The sequence below is a fragment of the Polyodon spathula genome, unplaced genomic scaffold (genome assembly GCF_017654505.1).
Source record: "Polyodon spathula isolate WHYD16114869_AA unplaced genomic scaffold, ASM1765450v1 scaffolds_3455, whole genome shotgun sequence".
Lineage (NCBI taxonomy): Eukaryota > Metazoa > Chordata > Actinopteri > Acipenseriformes > Polyodontidae > Polyodon > Polyodon spathula.
In genome coordinates, this window is record NW_024474916.1 from 6,457 (window position 1) to 13,149 (window position 6,693).

At 39.0% G+C, this 6,693-nt stretch overlaps 3 non-coding genes across 3 annotated transcripts; all 3 read left to right on the forward strand.

The window, feature by feature from the left end:
* Nucleotides 1–4,373: 4,373 nt before the first annotated feature.
* On the forward strand, nucleotides 4,374–4,446 carry trnar-acg. Its single transcript has one exon. It is a non-coding gene; the product is annotated as a tRNA-Arg (tRNA).
* Nucleotides 4,447–4,963: 517 nt separating this feature from the next.
* On the forward strand, nucleotides 4,964–5,036 carry trnar-acg. The gene has a single exon. It is a non-coding gene; the product is annotated as a tRNA-Arg (tRNA).
* Nucleotides 5,037–6,340: 1,304 nt separating this feature from the next.
* Nucleotides 6,341–6,413, forward strand: trnar-acg. The gene has a single exon. It is a non-coding gene; the product is annotated as a tRNA-Arg (tRNA).
* Nucleotides 6,414–6,693: the final 280 nt, after the last annotated feature.

The window sequence follows — 6,693 nt, forward strand, 5'->3', positions numbered from 1 at the left end:
GGGCAGTCCACAGTCCATAAGATGAATGTCCTCTCCAGGCATATGATCAAGCATGTCAGTCTGGATCTGGTTACAGGCATCTACAGTAGGCATGACGCAGGTTGAGCCCTCGGGATGAAATAGCTAGGTGGCTATTTTTTTTAATTAGCAGTGGGAGAAAACCACTTCAGCAAGTACAGTAGAATCTGCCAGAACAGCCAGACGCTGTATCTGCAATAGATACGAATGAGATCAAAACAAATATAAAAGAAAAACAAGAGAAACGCAGATCTTTTCAAGAAAGCTGGGAGACTTTGTATAAATGGATTTTATATATTTTTAAACGCTGCAATAACAGTTCTGCTTGTGAAGCATCCACATTATAATCTGACAGAACAGGTGATTTATTTGCACTGTGTAGAGCCTTATTTTTCCCCATTGGTGCTTGAGCCCCGCAGCACTCTCAGAATCGTCGCCCGTGCACCTATTATCAGTGATTAAAGCCTGGTTTTCAAACAAACTGATTATTGCTCACCAATACTGTATTTGGTATAAGAAAAGTATGTTTTTTAAAAAGTAATTTCAGCTTCCAATCACTTAAAATACGCTGACGATAACGTAAACAACACCAAACTACAGACAGGGAGTCCCAAGCTTTAAACTTGTTTCTGTTTTTAAATAAGAACTCAAATTTATTATGAATATTGTGTTATTATGTTTTAAGCAACATGCTATGATAGTGTTCATATATGGTAATTGTTTGTTTATTAGTTTTCAAATGTTTAGTAAAACATGACCTATTGTTTGACCTCGTTAGTACAACCGGCCCCCTTTGCTAATGATATCTTCAGTCAGGGTCGTAACCATGTATAAATCAACACATTTTTGTAAAATGACTTTACACTACTTGTAAAGATGCAACATGTTTCAGTAAATTCAAACGATAAACTTCACATCCCGTGCAGAGGGAGAACACAAAAGTAAAACACCATTAAGTGGGATTGACATTGCAAGGGAGGTGAAGGAAGATTTTTTAAAATTAGTTATCAGTTAATCACAAAATCGCAATTTACAAGATTAAATATGCTACTATACTCCTCCAGGGCTCTGCCATAATAGAGTCACAGGACTGTGATACTGCATGGCGATTGACTCAGTGGTTATGTAGGATTTTGCAAAATTAGAAGCCTGGTGTATAACGAGTTCTGGAAAGAACTTAACGTGGTGTTTTAACATCAGAAAGTAGGCACTGGGAGATGAATAATCCTGGTTTTAGCTCAGTTTTGATGCAAATAGTGTATATCGCGTTTTGCATGTAAACTCTTCATATGCTTGATATTAATGACGTGCTGACCAGTATAAGGTAATTACATATAGTAAAAGTAAAGTCTCTACGGCAATGCAAAAGTTCAAAATTCTTTCAGCCCAACTTTCAACTTAGATGGCTTACCAAAAGATTTTACGTAAAGACATCATGATCGCACTCTCGTTATGTTACTTCAAACGGATCACTCTCATTTATTTTCTTCAAAAAAATCTCTTTGTTAGTTAAAACATGACCAGAAAAACAAACAAAGAAACAAACAACGCGTTTCAACACAACTGTGCTGATGAAGACACAAGAATAGTGTTCATAGCCAGGAGCAAACCACTGTTCTCTATAAAGAACATTGCTCCCCATCTGAAGTTCACCAAAGAGAACATAGATGATCCACAAGACTTCTGGAACAATGTTCTCTGGACATACAAGTCAAAGGTAGAACTTTTTGGCCTCAATAAGAAACGTTATGTTTGGCGAAAACCAAACACTCCATTCAAGCATGGTGGTGGGAGTGTGATGGTTTGGGGCTGCTTTGCTGCCTCAGGACCTGGACAGCTTGCCATCATTGAAGGAACCATGAAACTGGCATTGTGTCAGAAAACTCTAGAGGAGAATGTCAGCTGAAGCAGAACCAAAAGTGGGTCATGCAGCAGGGCAATGATCCTAAACATACAAGCAGATCTGCAGAAGAAGAAATTCTTGTGTTCAATCATTTTTGGATAAATAAATGTTGAAAAAGTATCATGTTTTTGTGTCATTTGTTTAATCAGGTTATCTTTATCTATTATTAGGACTTAGATAATGATCTAATAACATTTTAGGTTTGAAATATGGAAATCCTAAAAGGGTTCACAAACATTTTTTCTCAGCACTGCACATGGTGTATATGTCATTGCTGTGAACTGTTTTTAACCCTGCAGATACATTTATATATACTGTGGTTTGCAGAAAGAAACAAGGACCAGGGGTCACAAATGGAGTTTAGAAAAAGGGGCATTCAGAACAGAAAATAGGAGACACTTTTTTACACAGAGAATTGTGAGGGTCTGGAATCAACTCCCCAGTAATGTTGTTGAAGCTGACACCCTGGGATCCTTCAAGAAGCTGCTTGATGAGATTTTGGGATCAATAAGCTACTAACAACCAAACGAGCAAGATGGGCCGAATGGCCTCCTCTCGTTTGTAAACTTCCTTATGTTCTAAGTATTCACCCCCCTGCAAAGTTTTCACATTTTGTTGGCACCTGAGCGTACTCCATGATGCTTTCAAATTAGACTTTACATGTAGAATCTACACAAACTACTCCACATTGATAAAGTTAAAAAATGCATATAGAATATAAATAAATAAGATTTACAGAGAAAAACAGATTAATCTCAGTTGCATAAGTATTCAACCCCTTTGCTACTGCAGTCCTAAATCAGGTCCCAGGTCCCTTTTATATCCTGAAACCTGGCTCTAATTTTTTATAGTTGCCAGTTGCAGGTGAATAATTGTATTTTACTATTTAAAGATTTAAGCTGTGTTTCAGCAATTTACCTTGACAGGGAGAATGGACGTCTGTCCCTGCTTAAAACAACCCATTCTTTGGTTTGCAGGCTCCGTCCGTCCATCCATCCATCCATCCATCTCTCTCTCTCTCTCTCTCTCTCTCTCTCTCTCTCTCTCTCTCTCATGCCACACTCACTCTGTGTCTCCCCAAAGCTAACCACTCCTCCAGACAAACTTTCCACCTGGCTTTTATGGTCTGTGACTGGAGCCCAATTAACAATGAACTAAATAAGGCTCCAGCCACATTCTCACATGTATTTTGCAGGATAGGAATTTAACCCTCCCTGCCAATTGAGGGACTGCATTTAAACAATTACATCAAAACCTTTATTTTGCATAGTAGTTTATACCAGTATTGTTTCTTTTCTATCATACAATAAAAGTTCCCAGTTTACAATGATAGCTGTTTGTAACCGTCAAAATATATTATATATATATATATATATATATATATATATATATATATATATATATATATATATATATATATATACAAATAAAAAAAAACCAAAAAAACTACAGAGCACTTTACCATCAATTTAAAATGCAAGACGGTTCTTTTACAGCCGGTAGTTCCTTATAATCTCCATAGAAATGGAACATCACTATAGTTCCCTATCAAATTAAAACAGTCAGTGCAATGAATCCAAAATGCTAACTGCAAAGCACTGTAGCTGCAAATACATACGAAATTAAGTTTCAAAAGAAATAGCGAGCTTCCCGGTTCTTTCGTTTAATCACACAGTACACACAACGTCTACAGCAGGTAATACAATGAGAGTAAGGAGGCAAGCCCCAGTTTATAACCCCTGACCCCGAGGTCTTATCCCCGTTACTTGAAGGGGGCGCGCGCACCTTACTACTACTTCTACAAAACCAGAGCGTGCATGGCTGCCAGGTCCAAATCATTATAAAAAACAGCCACAGGCCACCTGCGAGTACCACCTTTGACAGAATACAGCCGTGCCGTTTGATCCAGTATATCCACAAAGTACTTCGTAGCGTTGTAAAACGCAACAGTCTCCGGCTTTCGTTTAGCATGTCCCGTTGGTCACTTATCTTTGCAGAGAGGTTAGAGTGTGTACTTTTTTTTGCAGCTTCACGCTCAGGCTGGCACAGTCGTTCTTCCTGAGAAATGTAGTTTGCATAATAATAATACACGATGTGTAGAATGACTTTCATCAGTGTTTCAAGCACTCAACAGGATTATAATATATTATTTCACAATGACTTTGATTTAATTACAAAGCCCAGACTAAATTGTAGGCTCTATTGTATTGATTTCAATATGCCACATAAACTCGGGTCTGGCAGTTGAAGAAGCAAGTGCTTATAACTTATTCATTTTTACGATTCTGCAGCTGAAACACAGTGTGTGTAGTTAATTAAAATATGAATTAAAACGTAAGAACGGATATGCACGAGATATTCACATCCGCGGAGATACTTAAATTTGAATTGCAAAAGCCCTTCAAAAAGCGGCTATGGCAGCGTTAGTGTTAACACTATTTCATAAGCACAAGGGCCAGTGGCGCAATGGATAACGCGTCTGACTACGGATCAGAAGATTGTAGGTTCGACTCCTACCTGGCTCGTGGCTTTTGTTGCATGAATTTTTCCCATCGGCTAATTGAATAAAATTATTCTTTCCAAAATAACAGTCCAGATTGATCATTTCCCAACCGATTTATTAAATAAAAAGCAACCATTGGAGAATGCAGGCATCGATCCCATTGCCTCTCACAAGTGAAGTGCGTGCTCAACCCCTTGCACTAATTCCCCACAGTGGACACGATCAGGCACGTTGTCTTCATGCAAAGAACTTTCTCTTATTTTGATTTTTCACACAGCTATTTTAGATTTTATTCATTTTTCTCCCTCATTAGCAGGAGAAAGACAAAACATTCAACACTGAAATTGTCTCCGAGGCAGAATTGAACAAGCATTTGAACAAGCATTGAGCTATCAATGGGGTGGCTGTTCACGTAGGTCGTTGAACACAATACACAGTTCAGCAAAAGGCTGGCAAGCTCAGGTGACTGCTGGTCAATAGCTGCCACCACTGTTGTTTGCTGTTGCTGAAGGTGAGTTAACAGTGTTTGTTAAAAGCAGGGGCCAGTGGCGCAATGGATAACGCGTCTGACTACGGATCAGAAGATTGTAGGTTCGACTCCTACCTGGCTCGTGGCTTTCTATGCATGTATCTTTTTCACTCGGCTATGTGAATCAAATTGCAACTTAATATTTTTATTCATCAACGTCATACATAACATTTTCAGAGCAGAAATACCGTATTTACTTCAAAACGAATATTTTATTTCTTATTTCTTTAAACAAAAAGATTGCATACACATAAACATGAAAAACTGTAATAAAATAAACTTTAGGCAATAAACTTTCGTGTAAACAGGTGTAGAAAGCAGTATGCACATATACAATTATAAAACATAAATAACCAGTTATAAAAGTATCACATAACTTATGCAACGTGAAAGCGCTTTGAGAGACACGGCTCTGCCTGTATGTTCAGAGATCTATTACAGCTTTCTAAGTACAATCTATGCAGCAAACATGCTTTAAAACTGTACCAGTGCAGTTGCCACAGAGTGCCTTTTCACAACGGACACAGACATCAAAAGTTCTGTGTTTTTATTGCATTTAACAACTTGGCATTGTTTTTTCCATGTGCCAGTGGTGGTCGCAGTGCTGGTTGAAGGTTGAGGGGCATTTGCCAGCCTGATTTCGTGTCTCTTGTCAAAATGTTTTTGTCGTAGCTCCAGAGCTAGCTGTAAAATAAAGTCCCAACGAGTGATTGCGTTGAACGTGCACTCCTTGTAAAAAAAACCAAAGCGTGCATGGCTGCCAGGTCCAAATCATTATAGAATTCAGCCACAGGCCACCTGCGAGTACCACCTTTGACAGAATACAGCCGTGCCGTTTGATCCAGTATATCCACAAAGTACTTCGTAGCGTTGTAAAACGCAACAGTCTCCGGCTTTCGTATAGCATGTCCCGTTGGACACTTATCTTTGCAGAGAGGTTAGAGTGTGTACTTTTTTTTGCAGCTTCACGCTCAGGCTGGCACAGTCGTTCTGCCTGAGAAATGTAGTTTGCATAATAATAATACATGTTGTGTAGAATGACTTTCATCAGTGTTTCAAGCCCTCAACACCATTATAATATATTATTTCACAATGACTTTGATTTAATTACAAAGCCCAGACTAAACTCTAGGCTATATTGTATTGATTTCAATATGCCACATAAACTCGGGTCTGCAGGTGAAGAAGGATGTGCTTATAACCTATTCATTTTTACGATTCTGCAGCTGAAACACAGTGTGGGTATTTAATTAAAATATTTAGTAACACTTAAGAACGGACATGCACGAGATATTCACATCCGCGGAGATACTTAAATTTGAATTGCAAAAGCCCTTCAAAAAGCGGCTATGGCAGCGTTAGTGTTAACACTATTTCATAAGCGCAAGGGCCAGTGGCGCAATGGATAACGCGTCTGACTACGGATCAGAAGATTGTAGGTTCGACTCCTACCTGGCTCGTAGTCAAACAGCCGCGTGTGTTTTTCTGATAACAAACAAGCTGAAACTCGGAGCAGCTGATTCAAATTCAGCGCTGTTTTGAGACACGGGCGAGGGGAGGCGCCAACAGCACAGCAGAACAACGCAGTTAAACGAGGCAGTGTTCCCAGCGACAGCGAGTGGGAGAAGTACAGGCGTGGAAAAGTACAGAGCAGTTTCGAAGCAGGTTGACAGCTGCAGAAGAAACTAAACTTCAAAAAAAAAAAAACACCTCAACATGGTCTTCAAGCCAGTAATCTGT